The 23,025-nt window shown below is 49.3% G+C and overlaps 1 protein-coding gene across 4 annotated transcripts in view; it reads right to left on the bottom strand.

The window, feature by feature from the left end:
* The window catches only part of LOC119954069 (rho GTPase-activating protein 27-like), a 242,032-nt gene that overhangs the window by 113,308 nt on the left and 105,699 nt on the right, over positions 1-23,025 (bottom strand). Inside the window, exon 1 of one of the 4 annotated variants that reach the window (XM_038778896.1) lies at positions 102-259. The exons of the other annotated variants lie outside the window; for them this stretch is intronic. The gene's annotated coding sequence lies outside the window, so the exon portion shown is untranslated. Of the gene's footprint in view, positions 1-101; positions 260-23,025 lie in introns of those variants that run through there. 4 annotated transcript variants of the gene reach the window in all.

The following is a 23,025-nucleotide window of genomic DNA, read 5'->3' as shown; positions in this document are numbered from 1 at the left end:
CCAAGTTCCTCCACCTCTGCACACACAAACTCCTCTCACTGGAAACCTCCCGGTCACTAACCCAGGAAAACAGAACAAAAGGAGGAAAAATAAATCCTTACCAACTCCTGGGACCGGCTATGATTGAAGACAACCCAAATGCTTCAGTTATTACTGGGTTTGTGCTACAAATCCTGTGTGTGTGTCTTCTGCGCAGGTGCTTTCAGCCTCTGGACTGCTTCCAGCTAAATGCCTGGCGTTTCAGCGGATTACACAGACAATCCAGTTTTACTGCCTCCCCTGATCTGAGAGTGCATAGCATGGCTGGTTTCATTCCCGCCCCTTCCATGACAGCAGAGCCTGCGACACAGGTGCAACACTCCCTACACCTGAATGGGAGGAGCTCAGTAATTCCATACAGCAGTGAAAACAACCCGATTAAAACACACACTCAGGCGCCTGAGAGTCTTTAGGAAATCCCTCAGTAGACTCACAACTCAATGAGGAAATGTTTAGTTAATTTGGCATTGCATTGGAAGGGAGGTTATTTGATTTTTATCAATGTCAGTGTCAGTTATACAAGGCCGGAACTAAACAAGCCTTAAGGCATCAATGTCCATTGGGATTTGCCAGTCCAACTATCTTGCTTCCACATTCTTTATAATAAATAGACAAAACTATTCAAAGAAAATAAGTCCATAAGACGTAGAAGCAGAATTAGGCCACTCAGCCCATCGAGTCTGCTCCGCCATTCAATCATGGCTGGTAGTTTTTTCATCCCCATTCTTCTGCCTTCTCCCCATAGCCCCTGATCCCCTTATTAATCAAGAACCTATCTATCTCTATCTTAAAGCCACTCAGTGATTTGCCTTCCACAGCCTTCCGCAGCAAAGAGTTCCACAGATTCACCACGCTCTGGCTGAAGAAATGCCTTCTCATCTCTGTTTTAACGGATCGTCCCTTTAGTCTGAGATGGTGTTCTCTGGTTCTAGTTTTTCCTACAAGTGGAAACATCCTCTCCACTTCTTCTCTATCCAGGCCTCGCAGTGTCCTGTAAGTTTCAATAAGATTCCCCCTCATCCTTCTAAACTCCAATGAGTACAGACCCAGAGTCCTCAACCGTTCCTCATACGACAAGCTGTTCATTCCAGGGATCATTCTTGTGAACCTCCTCTGGACACTTTCCAAGGCCAGCACATCTTTCCTTAGATACGGGGCCCAAAACTACTCGCAATACTCCAAATGGGGTCTGATCAGAGCCTTATACAGCCTCAGAAGTACATCCCTGGTCTTGTATTATAGCCCTCTTGACATGAATGGTAACCTTAACTACCGAGCGATCTGCACGTTAACCTTAGGAGAATCATGAACAAAAACTCCCAAGTCCATTTGTGCTTCTGATTTCTTAAGCATTTCCCCATTTAGAAAATAGTCTGTGTCTAAATTCCTCCTTCCAAAGTGCATAACCTCATACTTTTCCACATTGCATTTCATCTGACACTTCACTGCCACTATCCTAGCCTAACCAAATCTTTCTGAAGCCCTCTTGCTTCCTCAATACTACCTGTTCCTCTACAGATCTTTGTATCATCTGCAAACTTAGCAACAGTGCCTTCAATTCCTTCTTCCAGATCATTAAAGTATATTGTGAAAAGTTGTGGTCCCAGCACAGACCCCTGAGGCACACCATTAGTCACCTGCTGCCATCCCGAAAAAGACTCCTTTAGACTTTTTGCACAAATGTCCAGAAGAATAATTATTGTAAACTCCAGGACATATAAAATCCTCAGGGAACTTGACAGGGTGGATATAAAAAGGATGTTTCCAGCCGCACGGTGGTGCAGCGGTTAGCACTGCTGCCCCACAGCGCTGAGGACCCGGGTTCGATCCTGGCCCAGGTCACTGTCCGTGTGGAGTTTGCACATTCTCACCATATCTGCGTGGGTCTCACCCCCCACAACCCAAAGATGTACAGGATAGGTGGATTGGCCATGCTAAATTGACGCTTAATTGGAAAAACTTATAAAGGAAAGGATGCTCCCTCTTGTGGGAGAATCTAAAATTAGAGGGCCACCGTTTAAAAATGAAGGGTCGTCCACAGAAATTAGGAGAAATTGTTCTCTCAGTAGGTCTCTTCCTCAAAAGGCATTGGAAGCAGAGTCTTTGAATATTTTCAAGGCAGAGATAGATAGATTCTCGAGTTGAAAGGTTAGAGGGGGAAGGTGGGAATGCAGGGAAATCAGATCAGCCATGATCTTATTGAGCGGCGGAGCAAGATCGAAGGGCCGAGTGGCTACTACTGCTCCTAATTCACACCTATAATCCGGAAGATCTGGCAATACTAGCCAGTCCCCTCAATGAAAAGCAGGGGAATTTTCCCCAATGTCCTGCCAATATTTATTACTCAATCAACATCACTAACACTGATTATTTAGTCATTAACTCATTCTGTTTGTGGGTTCTTGCAAACTGGCATCCTGCACTTTCTTCATCCCAACAATGGTTGAACTTGGCGGCACAATGGCACAGTAGTTAGCACTGCTGCCTCACGGCATCAGAGACTCGATGGGCCGAATGCTCTCCTTCTGCACTGCAGCAATTCTATGAACTTCAAAAGTACATATTTGGTGGTAATGCATTTAGAAATGCCCTAATCTGAAAAGATTAGTGTCCAAAAAGATTAAGTGGGGTTACTGGGTTAGAGGGATAGGGTGGAGGGGTGGGCTTGAGTAGGGTACCCTTTCCAGGGGCCAGTGCAGACTCGATGGGTCGAATGGCCTCCTTCTGCACTGTAAATTCTATGATTCTATGAAATGCAATTCTTTCTTCAATTGCCAGAGACTCTGAAGGCCTCGGATAGGCAATGGGTGAGCTTGCCATTCTTTGAAATGCTCTCCCTTTGCCTCCCCTGGCCATCAGTCCAGAATTGGATGGCATGAGACAGAATGGTTTTGCAAATGATACCACACCAGGCATTAAATCTAACAGAATGACAATGGGTGTGTCCTGCACAGTGATTGTCATTTCAAAACATCGGCATGCTTGTATCAGAAGTCTATTTTGTGTAAACGACAAAAGAACGCTGAACCATCACTATATATTGAGGTCACAAGAGGAACCAGCTGCCCTGACAGTCAAAAATAAGATCCACTGACACAACTGGTCTATCCTGTTACCAAGAGTGCAGAGGTTTGATGATTTATTGCAGGCGAATTTTATGTTATTACTCAGCTTTCTTTATTACTCATTCATGGAATGTGGGTATTATTGGTAAGGACAGAATTTATTGCCCATCCTGAATTGCCCGTGAGAAGGTGGCAATGAGCTGCCTTCTTGAACTGTTCGTGCGGATGGGGAGAGGATGTGTCCTCATGTCGGAGAATATAGAATTAGGGATCACTGCTTAGAAATCAGGGGTCACCCATTTAAGACGGAGTTGAGAATTTTCCTTTCGCAGAGGGTCGCGAGTCTTCCCCACAAGGCAGTGGAAGCAGAGTCTTTGAATATTTTTAAGTCAAAGCTAGATAGATTGTTGATTAATAAGTGGGTGAAAGGTTATCAGGGGTAGGCAGGAATGTGGGGTTGACGTTACAATCAGTTCAGCCATGACCTTATTAAATGATGGAGCAGGCTTGAGGGGCTCTTACGAGGCTCGAACATCTGTTAGCCATCCTTATTTTTACATGTTCTGCAGACATGCAAGAGCACCTCCATCCTAAGGCACTCCCACAGTCCTCTTTCTGCCACAGCAGCATCCAACTACTCATTGGGCGTCAGCCATCCAGTGCTGTGGGCCTACTTTATTTGGATAGCAAATGCGCAGCTGGCCTCCATAAGATCAGACAACAGCAGGGATAAGACTAGGAAATGCTCCCAATCTTGTGTTCCTGACATCTGTGCAAAAATTCATCTCAATGATTCAGGTCAATAACCTGTCATTAGAACCACCGATTAATGGATTAATTAATAAATTCATAAATATAAAGCAAATATTTATATATCAACGACAAAATGTTTCGAACTTAAGCCAGATTTTAATGGGCTTAAACTGGGCTGTATGGTGACACAGTGGTTAGCACTGCTGCCTCAACAGCTCCTGTCTATGTAGAGTTTACACATTCTCTCCGAGTCTGTGTGGGTTTCGTCCAGGTGCTCTGGTTTCCTCCCACAGTCCAAAGATGTGCAAGTTAGGTGGATTGGCCATGCTAAAATTGCCCCTTAAGAGTCCAAAGCTTAGAAGGGGTTATGGGGATAGGGTGAGGGAGTGGGCTGAGGTAGGGTGCTCTTTGGGAGGGTCAGTGCCGACTCGATGGGCTGAATAGCCCCTTCTGCACTGTAGAGATTCTATGAAAACTAGGCTTCACCTAGTGCCAAAATAATGGTATTGTTGTTTCTCTTCCTGTATCTAGTGATGGACAAGGCAGACTTTCATCTGATTCCATAGCGGGTTGTACCTGGAACAGGTGGCTAGTCTGTCACCAGAGGCTTATAGCATGAGGGGCACCACTCTGTACCAAGAATGACTGGCCAGAAGTCTCTCCCAATCTTTCCACCTACCAGTGGCGTGTTGAGAAGATTTTGCAGGTTGACACTCAACCTGTAGACTGCATTATGAATGCACCAACAAGTCCTGGGGTGGGGCTCGAACCCAGATCCACTGGCTCAAAGAGAGAGAGAGAGAGTGTTGTAGAGACTTGAAACATGCCTTTTAATATGTTTTGGACATGCTCATGACAGATTGAAAGGGGATAATTTTAGCACAAAAGCAGATGGATTTGGGTGGGTTATTCAGAAGTTAAATTGGAATATATTTCAAATATGAATCCAACCTAACTTTACTCCATCCATTTCTGGTTTAACCGAGGCTGGATGAGGGACAAGCGATCAATCTGCTCTCTGTAAGTGGGCCTCTGGCTTAAATATTTTAATGAGGGGGCAGCACGATGGCGCAGTGCTTAGCACTGCTGCCTCACGGCGCCGAGTACTCAAGTTTGATCCATGCCCCGGGTCACTTTCCGTGTGGAGTTTGCACATTCTCCCCCGTGTCTGCATGGGTCTCACCTCAACAACCTAAAGATGTGCAGGGTAGGTGGATTGGCCACGGTGCATTGCCCCTTTTTTTTAATATAAATTTAGAATACCCTATTATTTTTTTTCAAATTAAGGGGCAACCTACCCTGCACATCTTTGGGTTGTGGGGGTGAGACACACGCAGGCACAAGGAGAATGTGCAAAACCTCTCACAGACAGTGACCCGGGGCCGGGATCGAATCTGGGTTCTCGGCACCATGAGTAGTACTAACCACTGCACCACTGTGTTGCCCTTGCTAAGTTGCCCCTTAATTGGAAAAAAATCGAAAAAATCATAATAATAAATTAAAATAAAATATTTTAATGAGGGCACAGTGTGTCACAAGGCTAATCTAAAGTTGGCTGGTAGGGATGGCTTTGAATTTTGCTGCAGTGTTTCTGCTCCAGAGAGGGAGAAACATTATCCAAGATTCCTGATGACTATTCCTACTGGAAAGTGATCATGAGGATTTTATTTTGCTTCATTCTCAGAATATGTATGACTACCAAGATCACCCCCTGTTGCTTTTGAGAAGGTGAATCATAGAATCCCTACAGTGCAGAAGGTGGCCACTGGGTCCATCGGGTCTGCACTGACCCTTCGAATGGGCACTCTCCCCATTTAAACTCCTCTGTCCTCCTCGCCCTATTCCCGTAACCCAGAGCCTAATCTGCACATCCCTAAATTAAGGGGCAATTTAACCACCTAACTTGGGCATCTTTGGACTGTGGGAGGAAACCGGAGCACCCGCAGGAAACGTACACAGGCATGAGGGGAACATAGAAACTCCACACAGACAGTCACACGAGGCCGAAATTGAACCTGGGTCCTTGGTGCTGTGAGGCAGTAGTGCTAAAACCTCTGGTGAAACCTCTCCTTTGATTGCTGCAGTCTATATGTGATGAAGGGTGGGATCTTACTGCCCTGGCACAGTGAGGTCGGGCCTGTAAAATGCAGCAGGCCATTTAAAGTCCATTGACATCAGTGAGACTGAAACATTCCACTGGCAGGGAGGAACGTAAGATTCCACCCAAAGATGCCTCCACTGCACTGTTACCTTGTTTGACACCTTGTATTAACACATGTTCACAAGGCTAATCTAAAGTTGGCTGGTAGAGATGGCTTTGAATTTTGCTGCAGTGTTTCTGCTCCAGAGAGGGAGAAACATTATCCAAGATTCCTGATGACTATTCCTGCTGGAAAGTGATCATGTGGATTTTATTTTGCTTCATTCTCAGAATGTGTGTGACTACCAAGATCATCCCCTGGAGCTCTTGAGAAGGTGAATCATAGCAGGAAGTTATTACTGAATAATTAATTTACACTTTCCCAACGGAGTGCAGCAGAGAGGCCAGAATAAGGAAATACTCACATGCTGGCCGTGATTCTCCCAAAATGGAACAAAGTCCCCGAGCCAGCACGTTTAGCCTCGTGTTTCCCGGATCTCACAGTGCTGTGAAACACATAGGGCACGATTCTCCGCTGCCCACGACGGGTCGGAGAATAGCGGGAGGGCCTTCCCGACATTTTTCCAGCCCTCCCGCTATTCTCCCCCCCCCACGGCCGTCCCACGACACGAATCGCTGCTCGCCATTTTTTACGGCGAACAGCAATTCTCCCCAGGCCGATGGGCCGAGTTCCCAGGCCTTTACGGCCGTTTTCACGAACGCAATCACACCTGCTCTCACCGTTCGTGAAAACGGCCGCAAAGTGCCGTCCTGGACAACCATGGCACCGATTGGCACGGCCGCACCATGGTGGGCACCGATCGCAGGCAGCGGGTCCAATACCCGCGCACTATTTGTTCCTCCGCCGCCCCGTAGGATCAGTCCGCGGGGCGGCTGAGGGGCATGACGGCCCGCGCATGCGTGGGTTTGACGCATCTGCGTGATGACGTCATCCGCGCATGCGCGGGTTGGAGCCGTCCAACCCGCGCATGTGCGGCTGACGTCATCGTGCGCGTCAGCCGCCGTGACGCTTGACGACGGTCGCTAAGCCCGCGATGCCGTGCTTCATGGGGCCGCGCTGCTAGCCCCGCCCGGGGGGGGGAGAATCGGGTCCCGGGAGGGGGCGCGGAGGCTGCCGTGAAACACGGCCAATTTCACAGCAGCCTTTACGACTCGCCGCATTTGCGGAGAATCGTGCCCATAGCCTGAATGGGGGAATGCATGGCCGAGGCCGCACATAGCCCCGTTTTGTACAGTGGGGAGATCCGCTCACTGGAAATCCCCATTGTAGCGGGCCCCCCGAAACAATCCCCCACCTACACCCGCCCCCAGCCCAAATGCACTCTGGGAACCATGGGCTGATCGCGTGGGCACAAAAAATGCCAGCTTGGAACCTTGGCAGTACCACCCTGGCAGTGCCCATGCCAGTTGACAGTGCCACCTGACCACCTTGACAATTCCAGGCTGCTACTGGGTCAGGTTAGCACTGTCAGGGTGCCAGATTGGCACTGCCAGAATACCCAGCTGGCACCAGCAATGCCAAGACACCAGCTTGCCCAAAGGGCATGCAGATGGGGGCCTCCAATCCCCTGGGAGACTCCCAGGAGTGCTGTTCTATCTGGTCCTCATTTGTGGGGACCAGTGCTGACCAGCGTTTGCCCGAGGTCTCTGAGGCGAAGGGATTGAATACCAAAGCCTCAGGTACCTCGGGGACTGCACATTAGAATGAGGCTTACTGCCTTGCTCTAATACACAGATTTGCCAAAAAGTGATCCCGTCCATTGTGGGCGGGATTCATACATTCTCCGCACCTTTGGGGAGGCCCGACGCTGGAGTGGTTGGCGCCACTCCGCTACGCCGGGACCCCTGGCCCCACCGGGTAGGGGAGAGTATCACAATGTCTCATGAGGTCGCGTTCGATATCATGAGGCATTGCGCGCTGGGTAGATCCCGGGAATGGGGTCTCCCGGCTTTCATCGGCCATGCTGCACCACAGTGAGCTGCTTTTCAAGCACAGCGTGGCCGATGGATTGCGCCCAATGCATCATTCGAAACTCCCTCCACACTTAAAAACAACTTATACATAAATTCCCAGAATTCAGTCTGACTTAGCCAACATCAATAATACCTGAAAATTTAACAGGTTGGGTTGCATGTGCGGTTTTACTATAATCGCAACCAAAACATATATGACCAATATTCTCAGAGTAATTTACATGTAAATAAAAAAAATTCCTTAACACCAATGTGATTACTAAAAAAACATCACCTACAAGAAATCATGAAAGAACAATTTTTGTCCTTCCTTCCTGCATACTTTCAATTAACCTATCTGGTTTATTTTTCTTTTTGTCTGGGTATCTCCTTCAATTTCCTTTAGCTTGACTCTGCTCTCTCATCTCTGACTGTGTCCAATCTGAACTTTGACATTGGCTACCAACTTCACTCAATGGTTGGGACTGTGACATTGATTGATTTGTCTTGCTCCCCCAATAGATTCTGTGATACTGGGAAGCTTTCAGTTTCTTTGTGACTTACACTTCCATTCTTTCTGATTTTCACTTGGAAATGGCAGAGGAATTGGACTATAAACGGTTTATCATGTTCTTTTGTTTGTCAAATTTCTTCTTTCAAGCAAAGGATCCATACAACATTGATGGAGTCTCCAATCTTCACTGGATATGTGAATACCCCTAGTCTCTTTGCAGCAACTCCAAACACATGCTTCTCCTGATCACCTTGGTAGTTTTTCACCATGACATCTGACACGCATTGAAATTTCTAAATTTCATGTCTGACACCTCATCTTCACTTTGTTGTTGACATCAGGCTTGAGCAAACTAAAAATTGTCTGAGAAGTGTGTTTAAACACTTACTTGCAAGGTGAGCAAGCTATTGTAGAGTGTGGAGTTATCCTGTAAGAGAACAGAAAAGTCTCACCTGTGTTGAAGAGAAATGTGGAAGTTACTGTTTTGCTTTTCAGCCAACAAATTCTCCTGCAAAGGTTGCTTCAGAAATTTTATACTATGTTCGGCAGCACCATTTAATGCTGGGTGATATGGTGGCATTAAAGTGTGCTTGATTCCATTCTTACTCAGAAATATTTCTACTCTTCTGGCGTAATCTGTGGACCATTACTCTTAAATCCCATAGGAGACAGTCTTGATCTACACTCAGTTCATTTCTATGTGTGAAATAATCCTGCAATTTCTCATCCTCGCACTCTTTAGGCGGGTCAATCATGGGGTAATTTAGCACTTTAACAAGCACCACATCCTCGCAGGCTTCTGCGCTCGTTTCTCTGGCAGACACTCACAAGTCATTTGTGTATGTAAAGTAACTCAGTAGCTAAAGAAGAATTTATTTTCATAGAAAATCTCAAAAGAACATCCATATTTGCATGATCTGCTGAATTATGATATCTGATCTCGTATTGATAGCTAATTTTATCATTCGGTCTTCCTTACTGAAAGACTCTTCCTCAAAGAAAATCATACTCTTATTGGTTCCGGCTGCAAATAATTTGGCCCGGCCCAGTTTCTGCATCTTTCTTCAGCCAATTTCTTTCCATCGGGGAGACCATGTTCCTTCTACACTACCAATGGTAAATAATAGGATGGGTCATCATATTCCACCCAAACATTAAATGGAACTTCCAAAATGCTAAGATCTTGCAATATACTGCAGTTTTCTTTTATTCATTCATGGGATGTGGGCATTGCGGGCTCGGTCAGCATTTAATGCACACTTCTAATTGCCCTTGAGAAGGTGGTGGTGAACTGCATTCTTGAACCACTGCAGTCCATGTGGTGTCGGTACACCCACTGTGCTGTTAGGGAGGGAGCTCCAGGATTTTGACCCAGCAACGGTGAAGGAACAGCCAATATATTTCCAAGTCAGGATGGTGAGTGACGTGGAGGGGAACCTGCAGGTGATGGTGTTCCCATGTGTCTTTCCTTCTAGGATGGTAGTGGTCGGGGGGGGGATTTGGGAAGGCAGTTCCGACATTTTGACCCCAACGATTGCCTGCTGGCAATCACTGTCTAGACTGAGGGAGCAGGCTGCCAATGGTAGACATAGAAACACAAAGCAACAATCATGCTTCAAGTGTAGAAGGGAGTAACTTCAGCAGGAATGCTCTGAATTATTGCACTGTAATTGTTTACAGCACAAAGAATCCGAATGCTGGGTTCTTGACATTGTAACATTGAGCCAACTCCCACTGTTATTTTGCAATCTTTATGCACTTATTTCTCTGTAAAACTGATACTTCCCTCCTCATCCAGAAAATAAAATTACCTCAGTCTTTCTTTATCTTCACATTCAACGGCTATCTGGCATATTTTTTGTCACAGTAACAAACATTTGCTTTAGCAAATACTTCTCTTCATTCTCTGAACACCAAGATTATCCGTTGGAGCTCGATCTGCTAATTGGAGATACGAGGGCTGATTTGAACCCTTGGTAATGGTACTGGGGTGGCTCAATACAATGGGGGTCAGATGCTTCCCAATGAGTTTACACCAGCCACCATTTTAACTGATGGGGTTTCAACCATCCACAGGCAGGCAGGGAAGTCATTACTGTCAAAAGGTTGGGTCCTCCCACACCATTCAGACCTCTAAGCAATTTTAACCACTGATCAAGAACCAGGCAACATGTGGCCCTCAACCTTCCCTGCAGGTCTGGGACTATGACTCCCATAGAGGGATTTTGGCCATCCATGTGCTCCTATCTAGCAATTTTGGGAGGCAATAATTTAAAACTAAAACTGGGTTATCATTACTATAAAAATAACTATGACAGTGATCACTATGATAATTAACACCATAAGAAATTCCATCACCTGTAAGTTTTCAAAGCGTTTGACTGGCCTAACTTTTCTTCTTTCCTCAGATCCATGAGCCACCATTTTGTGAATGCATGTTCCAAGGTGTAAAAGGAGAAAAAGCCTGCATTTATGTAGCACCTGTCACAACCTCAGGACACCTCAAAGCACTTAACGGTCAATGAAGTGCAGTCACGTATAGCATATATGGCAGCCAATCTATGCAAATAATCGCCCTCAAACATCAATGTAATAATAACCTGTTTTTGTGATGTTGGTTGAAGAATAAATATTGTCCAGAACACCAGGCCAGGGATAACTCCCCTGCCTCAGTTTATTGTTTCATCCAGAACACTTCACCTCCAACAGTGAAGCACTCCTCACTGGAGTAATGCACTAGAGTATCAACCTAGGTTTTTGTGCTCTGGAGAGGGACGAAACACCATAACGTTCTGATTAAGAGGAGAGATTGCTACCAGCTGAGCTACAGCTACCTATCAATGAATGACTGTAAAAGATTCTGGGTCAAAGTACTCGGCTCATTCAAATTGAAACAATGAGTGCCAAAGTTGTCATGGAAATAAAGTAGTGGGGAAACATAAACCAATCATTCAGGAGGAAAGGCAATCCTGAGATCTGAGGAAAGAACCAAGAATGGAAATAGTAACAGGGTATGGCATTAAAAAGGGAATTTTAAGTACCAGGCCAATAGGACACAGAATGGGAAGAAAAATAGGAAGGAAGTTAATTTTTAAAAGGATGGTCGGGAAGGGTGCTGAAAACAACTAACTATTCAGGATGACATGGTGGATTTTTCCCCAAATCTGGCAGAATGTCAGGTTCAGAATGAAATCTCTCCAGCTGCAGAGCCAGATTTCACTCCAGATTTACCGGTACTCAGCGCAGAGAGAATCTGGGGCCCTGGTTTGCGCCATCACGGTGGCGAGATGGGGCCTGATAGAGCCGACCAGACTAGCTCCACAGAGATCGGGGCACCATTTTTAAAGGGCGTCCGGATCAGCGCTGAAAATAAACTCCCCCCGCACCCCTACAGAAACGGAGGACACACCACCCCACCCCCCACAAACATCGGGGTGACACTAACACCCCCATGCATCAGGGTTCCCCCTAACACAAGCATCGTGGCAGACCCCACCGACAAGCATCACTCCCCCCCACAAGCATTGGTGCAGTCCACCTCCCCAGGCACTCTCACTCCCACAAGGGGTCGGGGTCCAGAAAATCCCAGCCAATTTCTCTGAAAGTAATGCTCCGGGCTTTCCTTAAGGCATTTCCTATACTTCATGAAATTTCGCTGTAATCTTCCCCTCCCTGGACTTCATTGACCTTTTTCTCCCATTTCCTTTATATTAAGTATCTCATACTCATTACCCTTCTCTGCATGCTTACATATTTTTGTTACATTATACCCAGGACACACACCAAATATGCATGATTATGTGTAGCTGGAGGACCTTCAGACTCATAGGACCGTGTATCCAAATATAGCTGTGTCTAGCTTAAATATACGTTCGCCGGATTCTCCCAGTGGCCTATACTCAATGGCCGTGCCTGGTAGACCTCGCCAGGGCATCGTTTAGTACGGGTCCACACAAAGGTGGACCAGGCATAACAGCAAGGTTTGGGAAGGGAGGGTGGGGGGAGGGAGAGAGAGCGGGCCAGCCAGACAAAATGATGGTCCAATGTTTGAGGAGATTTTCCTACTGACTGTGGCTTTTGCATAGACAATCTCAGGGAGGCACTTGTTAAAAGAGGGGCTCTGAATACACCAAATAGTAAACATGCGCACACATTGGAAGCTGTGGCTGATTCTCCTCTTCCAAGCTTGGGGACATGAAGATCCACTACAGGTGGCCAGATAGCTGCCTGAATGGAGACCACTTACTCATTCGTCACCAGATACTGAGTCTGCAACATTCCGTTGCTGTAAGATTCTGCTACACATTAAGCAGACATTTCTTATGGAGCCAACAGGAAAGTTGTTTGCAGCAGTATTTTCCATTTACAATTTAATATGGGGTCTCAGATTTGGATATACTCACAATAATGCACCTCACATGTTCTGAGAAGCTTCCAAAGTACAACTATGGACATTCAAGCTGTTTGTCAGTCCTGATCATGTGTGCTCGTTGTAACATCTTGCAATATGTTTTCCTGTCCAGCTAAGCGAGCTGTTTCTGGGGTGTCAGTCACACAGTAGCAAGGCGACACCATCATGCAAAACCTAAATTGAATATGTCTTTGGGCTGAGACCTGCAATACTCGTTTTTCTGGTGCAAATAGCAGAGTTGGGCTGTGCTTGTCATCGGAGTAGCAGTGGACAGGTATTAATTAACCTGTAAATGCATAAATATATGCACTGCCTCTGCACTAACGGCCTGCAGTTTTGGCCACTGTTCAACTCTGTAACAATTCAAAAGAGCAGATGCTGCACCATGTGTAAGGAGAGCAATGCTGATGTGCCTGGAGTGAAAAGTGAGGTTAGTTTGTCAACTGAGAAAGAAAAGAGAAACTTGTGTAGTGCCTTAAATATATTAAAATGCCTCCAACTGCTTCATGGGGACATGGGAGAGTAATCAGACTAAGAGGGTGACCAAATGCTTGACCAAAGAAGTGAATATTAAGGAAGATCTTAAATACCATCAACAGCATAATGAAACCTCCCAAGACGCTTTATAGGAGCATAATAAAATATAGTATGACACCAAACGGCAACGGGTGTGTGGTAGTCACCACTAGTAGTATATTACATGTATTACAGCACTGCCCGTATAGTAGCAGTACATGCGTAAATCCCTGCCTGCTGGCTCCGCCCAGTAGGTGGCGTATAAATGTGTGTGCTCGCCGGTGCTGCAGCCATTCTGGTTCCAGCTACAGGGGGCACAGCACCTTTGCTCAATAGAGCCTCGATTATTCCACTACTCTCGTCTTTGTGGTAATTGATAGTGCATTAATTTATTGAGCAAAGATTTTTTTTAAACGATGGATCTCCGCATTATGCCTGATCGCCTGCAGCTGAGCCCCCAAGCAGCCACTGGCTAGCCTGCTTCGAACATTCGCTGAGGAACCCTCGGATTCGCAGAAGCTCCAAGTTCTCTATTCACGGGTGAGCCCTGACATTTTTCCTCTCCTCCGGGTTGCGCCCACTTACTCCAAAGCGATGGAGCTCCTGAAGGGACACTACGTTCGATCAGTCAATCAAGTATACGTCAGGCACCTTCTGGCCACGAGACAGCAACTCCCCGGGGAGTCTCTGGACGATTTCTGGCGTGCCCTGCACATCCTAGGTCGGAACTGTGACTGCCAGGCAGTTTGGGCAGTCCAGCATATCAAACTTTTCATTCGAGATGCTTACGTCACGTGCATGAAGTCTGCGTACGTCTGCAGCGGCTACTGGAAGGGGCCACGCTTGATCTTGCGGGAACTAGGTAGCTCGCTAATTCGTTAGAAGTGGCCTCCCGGAACGTCCAGTCCTACGACTCCGACCGCGCAGCACCCTCGTGGGCATCGTGGGCCCCACCAGCTGCCGACTCCAGCTCACCGCAAGCCTGTGCCGCGCGGCAGCCAGCCAACTCTGGGGGTCCCAAGTGCTATTTTTGCAGGCAAAACAAACACCCCAGGAAGTGCTGCCCGGCGCAGAGTGAGACCTGCAATCGCTGCGGGAACAAGAAACACTTTGTTTCTGTTTGCCAGCCCCGGTCGGTCGCCGCTGTTTCCAGGCCCGGTGTTCCCACACTTTCCACGTGCGACCAACGGGCGCTGCCATTTTCCCCATCGCAAACCACATACGGCCCGTGGGCGCCGCCATCTTTGATGTCACCCGCCATGTGCGCCCTGTGGGCGCTGCCATCTTCGCGCCATTTTGGATGGCGTCTCAGGACCCCTGCTCGTTCATCGCCTGCCACTACCTCCACCGCCGCTGACCAGCCCGGGACCTCCCAGCATCTGCCACAGCTAGCCTCTATCACCCTGGATCAGTCCCGGCCCCTCAACCTCACGACCACGACGACGACAGTGAAGATCGATGAGCACAAGACAACCTGCCTTTTTGACTCCGGGAGAACAGAGAGCTTCATCCACCCCACTACGGTAATGCGCGACTCCCTCCCGGTACACCCAGTTACCCAGAAAATCCCCCTGGCCTCTGGATCCTATTCTGTGGAAATCCGGGGGTACTGCATCGCAACCCTCACCATCCAAGGCGTAGAGTTCAGCAACTTCCAGCTCTACGTCCTCCCCCACCTCTGCGCTGCCCTGTTACTCGGCCTGGACTTTCAGTGCTATCCCCAAAGCCTAACCTTAAAATTCGCCGGTCCCCTACCCCCTCACCATATGCGACCTCATGACCCTTAAGGTTGATCCACCTTTCCTGTTTGCGAACCTCACCCCAGATTGCAAAACTAGGAGCAGATGGTACAGTGCCCTGGACAGGACATTCATCAGGTCGGAGATCCAACGGTGTCTGTGGGAAGGGGTCATTGAGGCCAGCAACAGCCCCTGGAAAGCTCAAGTGGTAGTAGTAACGACTGGGGAGAAGCACAGGATGGTTATTGACTACAGTCAGACCATCAATCGGTACACGCAGCTCAACGCGTACCCCCTCCCATGCATATCTCACATTGTCAATCAGATTGCGCAGTATCGAGTCTTTTCCACAGCGGACCTGTAGTTTGCCTACCACCAGCTCCCCATCCGCCTGGAGGACCGCCAATACACTGCGTTCGAAGCAGATGGCCGCCTCTATCCCTTCCTCAGGGTTCCCTTCGGCGTCACTAATGGGGTCTCGGTCTTCCAGCGAGAGATGGACCAAATGGTTGACCGGTACGGACTGCGGGCCACCTACCCGTACTTAGATAATGTAACCATCTGCGGCTATGATCAGCAGGACCTCCAAAATTTCCTCCAGGCCGCCAAACTCCTTAATCTCACATACAATAAGGAGGAATGCGTGTTCCGCACCGACCGCTTAGCCATCCTTGGCTATGTCGTGAAAAATGGAGTCCTAGGGCCCGACCCCGAGCGCATGCACCCCCTCATGGAACTCGCACTCCCCCACTGCCCCAAGGCCCTGAAACGATGCCTGGGGTTTTTCTCCTACTATGCCCAGTGGGTCCCTAATTATGCGCACAAGGCCCGCCCGCTCATTCAGTCCACAGTTTTTCCCCTGACGGCTAAGACCCGCCAGGCCTTCAACCATATCAAGGCAGACATCGCCAAGGCCACAATACACGTGGTCGACAAGTCCCTCCCCTTCCAGGTGGAGAGCGATGCATCAAACGAAGCTCTGGCTGCCACCCTCAACCAGGCGGGCAGGCCCGTGGCCTTCTTTTCCCGCACCCTCCATGCCTCTGAAATCTGGCACTCCTCTGTCGAAAAGGAGGCCCAAGCCATATTGGAAGCTGTGTGACATTGGAGGCATTACCTGGCCGGCAGGAGATTCACTCTCCTCACTGACCAACGGTCGGTTGCCTTTGTGTTTAGTAATACACAGCAGGGCAAGATCAAAAATGACAAGATCTTGAGGGGGAGGATCGAGCTCTCCACCTATAATTATGAGATCTTGTAACGCCTGGGAAGCTCAACAAGCCCCGTAATACCCTATCCCCTGGTACATGTGCCAGCGCACAAGTGGACCGACTCCGGGCTCTCCACTATGACCTCTGCCACCCGGGGGTCACCTGGTTCTTCCATTTCATCAAAGCCCGCAACCTACTCCATTGAGGAGGTCAGGACTGTCACCAGAGACTGCCAGGTCTGCGCGGAGTGCAAGCCGCACTTCTACCGGCCAGATCGAGTGGACCTGGTGAAGGCCTCCCGCCCCTTTGAGCGCCTCAGCGTGGACTTCAATGGGCTCCTCCCCTCCACTGACCGCAACACGTACTTCCTGAACGTGATTGACGAGTTCTCCCGGTTCCCTTTAGCCATCCCATGCCCCGATATGACTTCTGCCATGGTAATTAAAGCCCTCCACAGCATCTTCACTCTGTTCGGTTTCCCCACCTACATTCACAGCGATCGGGGATCCTCTTTTATGAGCGATGAGCTACGTCAGTTCCTGCTCAGCAAGGGCATTGCCTCGAGCAGGACGACCAGCTACTACCCCCGGAGAAACGGGCAGGTGGAGAGGGAGAACGGGACGATCTGGAAGGCCCTGCGATCTAAAAATCTCCCGGTCTCCCACTGGCAGGAGGTCTTCCCCGACACGCTCCAATCCATCCGATCGCTCCTCTGCACCATGACTAACGAGACCCCTCACGAACGGGTGTTTGCCTTCTCCACTCCAGGAAGTCCACCTCCACGGTCTCGCTCCCAACTTGGCTGACAGTTCCTGGACCCGTCCTCCTTCGTAAGTATGTGCGGACCCATAAGTCGGACTCTTTGGTCGAAAAAGTCCACCTCGTATATGCAAACCCGCAGTATGCCTACATGGCACACCCCGATGGGCGCCAGGACACAGTGTCCCTCCGGGGCCTGACACCCGCTGGATCCCAACCCACGACCCCCGACCTGACACTGTACCTCCTCCCCCGGTTGACTCAGTCACCCCTGCGCCACTCACCGTCCCTCCGGCGAACCTCACCGCAACCCCTGCCCCAGTAGGATCCGCCCTCCCACTGGTTCCACTCAGGGGTGACAAAGACGCGGACAACACGCTCCCGGAGGCACAGGTGACCAAGTCGGTGCCCAGATCTCCATCAGGACTGAGGCGATCGCAGAGGAGGGTCAAGGCCCCCGACTTAACTTGTAATGTTTTCCACCACCCCCGCTGGACTTTTTTTTAAACAGGGGGTGAATGTGGTACTCACCACTAATAATATATTACATGTATTACAGCACTGCCCATATAGTAGACGTACATGGGTAAATCCCGGCCTGCTGGCTCCGCCCAGTAGGCAGCGTATAAATGTGTACGCTCGCCGGTGCTGCAGCCATTCCCGATTATTCCACTACTCTCGTCTTTGTGGTAATTGATAGTGCATCAGGGAGATAGTAGGTCAGAGGCCCAAAAGCTTGAACAAAGAGAGTGGGGATTATCTACTGACGCTCGCTGTGCAGGAAAATGGCATTTTCGGGGAGATCTCATTCTGAGATTTTCCCCATCCCCTGCTGGGGATACAATAAGGTTCCTGCCCAAAAAGGGTGGGGACCTCATTTAAATACATTTAAAGGATTCCCCACCATAGGATCCACGCAGGTATGGAATTTCTCCCTCACCAATGTGATGTCACGTCAGCGAGGTTTACAACAGCCATTGCCACGAGATGTGGTAAGTAGCTGGCTGCCTCTACTACTGATGTGCATCCTGAGGAAACACTTAAACATAGCGATACAGCAAAGAAAGCCAAGCACGTCGAGGATCACTGAAGGGGCATGGGGTAAGGGGATAGGGGGTAAGGGAGGCAGGGTGGGCATAGTGGGAAGGCAACATTGGGAGAGTGGGGCAGTGCTGTACACTTGTACAAGAAACATTAAAATAGTCTCACCACCGAGAGGCACGGTGGCGCAGTGGTTAGCACTGCAGTCTCATGGCACTGAGGACCCAGGTTCGATCCCCGCCCCGGGTCACTGTCTGTGTGGAATTTGCACATTCTCCCCATGTTTGCGTGCATCTCACCCCCACAACCCAAAGATGTGCAGAGTAGATGATTGGCCACGCTAAATTGCCCCTTAATTGGAAAAAAAAGAATTGGGTACCCTAAATTTATTTTTTGAAAAATAACCTCACCACAACCAGTATGATGCCTCTGGATCTTTATTCTGCGCTGCAGGCCAACGACCAATCTCATGCCCAAGCCCTCCAGGCATGGGCCCTGCACGCCCACCCCCCCCCACCCCCCACCCTCCCCCCCACCTCACCCGACATGCCCTGCCCACAAGCACTGGCCATTGACACATGCCCGGGCTGGGGCCCATCCACGGGGTAATCGAAGGTTGGCTGCTGCGTCTGTGGTGCTGCCTCTCAGAGTGTTCAAGCACGGTGTCCATGCATCAAGGTGTATTTGGAATGCGAGGCAATGAGCCCCACATGCTATACGGCACACCCACCCACTTGAGATGTATGAAGTGCTCACTTAACCATGATTGCCAATTCCCCATCAGCAATGGCCTTCAGCCGCAAGGCCAGGGGCCTCCCCGGTCAATGGGAGTTATGAGTGGTTGGTGGATAAACAGGCGGGGACTAGAGTTGCCCCCGGCACGTGAACACACGGTCCAGGGATTGACATGGAGGACGCTCATCCCCCCACGCACCCCAGTAGCACTGCCCCCCTCTCAGCAGAGCACCCTCCAGCCCCAAAATCCCCAGCCCCCCATGACAGCCCACCCCCAACCAGGACTGCACCTCCCAGTTGCCCCCCACCCCCCTCCGAGCACAGGGGTAGCAAACGCAGTGCCCCGGCCTCATTGCCATGAGCAAAGATGGCTGCTCACTCCTTGGCTCCCCACAGCAGTCCATCCGCCAGGTTCACATTTTTCAAAAGGAGTACTAATTAGCGCCAGCGTGACCACTTGCTGGGGAGGTCACAGGATCACAGGAGGCTGTTGGTTATGGCGTGGCTCCCATTAATTGTATTGAAATAGGGGTTAAGTGGTGATGTGGTGATTATTGGTTTCTCGCCATACCACCGATTTCGTCGATGGGACCGGGGTAATTGCATTACAAATGATTTGGCGCGTGCCGCAGTTCTCGTTTTTGGCCTCTCGCCCGAGCACAACGAGGCCACTGAATCATGCCCTTGATCTTGTATCTAGGCCTCATTTTTTGTCTTCTCGATATGTGTAAACCACCCACTTTTATCAGCCTTGCCCTATCCTTTCCTAATTTCAATACTTGTAACATATCATACCACAATGTATTCTGCTTGTATGTAAAATACTGCAATTTTTCAAATATTTCTTCATGTTCCCACTTCCTCAAACAGTGAACCTAAGTTGTACCCTCTCGAAAGCCTATTGGCAAGGTCCAATCCTATGTACAGAACACAAGATAATTTTGTATAACCTCTGCTTCATCTCTTTCTCATGAAAGCCGCCATAGTCCCCGAGGACAATAGGCTGCTTTCCACTTTGAGAGCTGACTGGTGGTGATTTAAACTGGGACCACCACACCTCAGGCAAGGAGCAAGGTTGAGAAGGTGGATAAGACGGATAGGCTCAGCCGGTGCGGAAATTGAAACTGTGCTGTTGGTGCTTCTCCCCATCCCTCTTTTAATAAAACCTAGATTTCTGTAAACATTTTCATTGCAGCTTTTCCAACCACATATGTTGCCTTTAATGTGAATGTGTATCCCAAAATCGCTCTGTTTCTCCCCCCTACTTGCTTTCAGATGCTGTGGAGATGCCGGCGTTGGACTGGGGTGAGCACAGTAAGAAGTCTTACAACAACAGGTTAAAGTCCAACAGGTTTGTTTCAAACACTAGCTTTCGGAGCACTGCTCCTTCCTCAGGTGAATGAACAGGTATGTTCCAGAAACATATATACAGACAAATTCAAAGATGCAAGACAATGCTTAGAATGCGAGCATTTGCAGGTAATTAAAACTTTACAGATCCAGAGATAGGGGTAACCCCAGGTTAAAGAGGTGTAAATTGTCTCAAGCCAGGACAGTTGGTAGGATTTCACAAGCCCAGGCCAGATGGTGGGGGGTGAATGCAATGCAACATGAATCCCAGGTCCCGGTTGAGGCTGTACTCATGTGTGCGGAACTTGGCTATAAGTTTCTGCTCAGCGATTCTGCGTTGTAGTGCGTCCTGAAGGCTGCCTTGGAGAACGCTTACCCAGAGATCAGAGGCTGAATGCCCTTGACCGCTGAAGTGTTGGATATTTGAAGATGATATCTGTAGAATAAAGATTGATATAAATCTAGATGATTTATCTTAAACTAAATTGAACTCAAACATAGCGACAACAACAATGTCTTCTGCAAACCCCATACCCAACCCTCCCCTGGTATATTGTTTAGAAATATATGGGTGGGATTTTCCAACCTCCCCTGTCCCAGTGATGTGATTTGCGGTAGTGGAGGCAGTCCACCATTGGTCAACAGTGGGATCTTCCCATGGCCTTCAACGGCTTTTCCCATTGTTCCGACTTTCCGGCACCAGGGAACCCCTGGCAGGCGACATCATCAGCGGCACTGGCCAGAAAGTTTCAGCCATAGACTGCTCTATTTAATTTTCTAACTGTTAGTAGCAGCTGTTCTGTCAGCGAATGTAGCAGCCATCAAACAAAAATTCCACCACACAAAGAGGAGATGAACAACACTTGAGGTGCGATCCAATGGCCACGCTGCACCTGTAAAGTAGCTCCCCACTGCGCTGCATGACGGAGAAAAGCTGGGTGACCCCACCTCCAGGATCTACTAAGCTCGCAACGTGTTGTGAGGTCTGACGCGATCTCGTGAGACATTGCAATGTGTGGCGCCCCCATTGAGGGCGGGATCACTTTTTGGCAAATCAGGACATAAGAGCAAGGCAGCTAGCCTCACTGTAATACACAGTTTCGCGAGGTTGGGATCCATCGCCTTCTCTTGAGGCGTTGGAATCTATCCCCTTCGCCCTGGAGGCTTTGGGTGAGTGTCGTTCAGTACTGGTCCCGACAAATGGGGACCAGACTGAATGGTACACATGGGGGTCCTCTAAATCTCCTGCCCATCACCGTAAATCTTTGCCCCTAGTTATTAATTCCCCCTTTTACTGGGAAAAATTTCTACCCACCTACCCTGGGCTGGAGCCAAAATCACGTTCGGCACGGGGGCGGAGAATGACGGTTTACTCGGAAATTGGGACCGGCGCCTCTGAACGATTCTCCGGCCCGGGCCCCAGAGAATCACTGGGAATCGCTTGCGCACAATCTACGCGGCGCAGGTAGGGGCCCATTGACAGAGGCTGCCCCCCACCTGCTGATTCTCCACGCAAATCTGACCGGGTTGCCGATGGCGTGGTTCTTTTTTTTTTAATAAACAATTTTATTGAGGTATTTTTGGCACATAAAACAATGACTTTGAATCGTACCGTACAAAAAGAAAAGCAAATAACACATAATGGAAACTACGACTCTATTCGCGCAAGGATCTGCCTAAACCACCCCTACTCTACGCTACCCTACCCCCCCCCCCCCCCCCCCCCCCTCACCCTGCTGACGATTAATTCTCCGCGAAGAAGTCAATGAATGGCTGCCACCTCCGGGCAAAGCCCGATAGTGAACCTCCCAAGGCAAACTTAACCTTTTCTAGACCGAGAAAGCTCGCCATGTCTGATAGCCATGCTTCGGTGTCGGGGGCTTTGAGTCCCTCCATGCCAACAGTATTCGTCGCCGGGCTATCAGGGAAACAAAGGCCAAGACGTCGGCCTCCTTCTCCTCCTGGACTCCCGGGTGTTCCGACATCCCAAAGATTGCCACCTCAGGACTCATTACCACCCCAGTTTTCAAAACCCGGGACATGATGTCCGCGGATCCCTGCCAGTGCCTCCCGAGTCTCGGGCACAACCAGAACATGTGCACGTGATTAGTCGGCCCACCGCGCATCTGGCACACTTGTCCTCCAGCCCGAAGAATTTATTCATCCGGGCCACCATTATGTGGGCCCGGTGCATGACCTTAAACTGGATCAGACTGAGCCTGGCACATGTTGCGGTTGTGTTTACTCTGCCCAGTGCTTCTACCCAAATATCGTCCTCCTTCTTCCCCCCCGAGCTCCTTTTCCACTTAAGCTTCAGGTCCTCAGTCTGCGTATCCTCTGTTCCCATTAGTTCTTTGTAAATATCTGAGACTCTACGCTCACCTACCTCTCCCCTCGATACTATCCTGTCCTGCCTACCCTTCGGCGGGAGACATGGTAAGGACGGCACCAGTCTGCGCACGAAATCCCACACCTGCAATTATCTAAAGTCATTCCCTCCCGCCAGCCCAAACTTCTCCTCCAACACCCTCATGCTCGGAAAGCTCCCTTCCAGGAACAGATCACCCACCCTCACAATCCCCGCCCTCCGCCACAGTCGATACCCACCGCCCATGTTCCCCGGGGCAAATTGGTGATTGCCGCAGATTGGGGTCCACGTCGATGCTCTCACTTCCCCTATATGCCTCCTCCACTGGCCCCAGATCCGCAAAACCGCCACCACTATAGGGCTGGTGGAGTACCCCGCCGGCAGGAGCGACGGCGAGGTTCTAATCACAT

Source organism: Scyliorhinus canicula, chromosome 19, assembly GCF_902713615.1.
Source record: "Scyliorhinus canicula chromosome 19, sScyCan1.1, whole genome shotgun sequence".
In the NCBI taxonomy this organism is placed as follows: Eukaryota; Metazoa; Chordata; class Chondrichthyes; order Carcharhiniformes; family Scyliorhinidae; genus Scyliorhinus; species Scyliorhinus canicula.
The sequence above is the reverse complement of the archived record's forward strand: the minus strand, read 5'-3'. Positions and strand labels throughout refer to the sequence as shown.